Source organism: Penaeus monodon, chromosome 34 (genome assembly GCF_015228065.2).
Source record: "Penaeus monodon isolate SGIC_2016 chromosome 34, NSTDA_Pmon_1, whole genome shotgun sequence".
In the NCBI taxonomy this organism is placed as follows: Eukaryota; Metazoa; Arthropoda; class Malacostraca; order Decapoda; family Penaeidae; genus Penaeus; species Penaeus monodon.
In genome coordinates this window covers 6,848,134-6,849,238 of record NC_051419.1, presented here as the reverse complement: position 1 = coordinate 6,849,238, position 1,105 = coordinate 6,848,134, and positions in this window count along the sequence as shown.

Genomic DNA, 1,105 nt, shown 5'->3' with positions numbered 1-1,105 from the left:
AGAGAAATTTCGTTTCATTTATCCATCTCTTCTCTCCGTCTCCTGTAAACCCTCCTCTTCTATTTCAGAAAAGGATGCTATTTTGTTCCCGAAGAAGCAAAAGGGCCAAGCTGTGAATAAAGAGGCAAAAGTGTCTGGAGGCAGAGCGGTGTAAAGTGGACGTGGGTGTGGGGCAAGAGGGCATGAGGGCAGTGGGTGTCGGTCTCGGGAGGAAAATCAAGTCTGCGATGCCCAAGCGACCGACTCCTAGACGGCCGGCAAGTCCAAGAGACCGCCGGGTTATCGACGTTTCTGCTCATGACGATTCTTCTATTTTTTTTTTTTCATTTATTTCTCAGGTTGATTTTAATTTCGTCCAGTCTTTGCCTGGGATTAAAATCGTCCGTTGACAAGCGGGGCAGGCTTGGCACCCTGGGAAAAGAACCTCGTCCGAACTTTTAAGAAAAGAGCTGATAAGAAGTGACGGAGAAGTTGATGTCCTTGCGGAGCGGCGCGTGTGGGGCACCATGCCCGACGTTGCCAAAGGCCGCTATCTGCGTCTCGGATTCTTCCCTTTTATCTAACACCCATCGTGAAACTGGCGACAAACACATTGGAACAAATAGCCATATGTCGTTCAGAAAACAGTTCGCACATGATGAGGATTCTCTTCCAATTATGTTTCGTCGAAAAAATAGACCAAATAGATAATATCACTGGATAGAGGCTGCAAGAATCGATCAGGAAACCAGATTCGGTTCCCACGGTGTCCTGGGCCCCTAAGCGAGCATAATGTCGATTCCTACCTTGTCCAGCATAATTCATTAGCAATACCCACCTTAGCATGTGCAAGCTATTTTTTTTTTCTTTTTATACAACAGCCTTCTGAAATTCGAGGTTATTTTTTTAACATCAGAAAGAAGTATTTTTTCCCTTGTTTTATTTATTTTACTTATTTTTTTTGAAGACTTTACATCTACTGCAGTGAAAGTCTTCCCATAGAGGTACCATTTTTTTTTTTTTTTAAATTAAATTCATCTCCCGTTTTCATGGTTTCTTGTGTCTGAAAATTGTAGACAGACAAACCAAATTATTGGCCTCGACCTCCTAATAAATGTCTGAGATG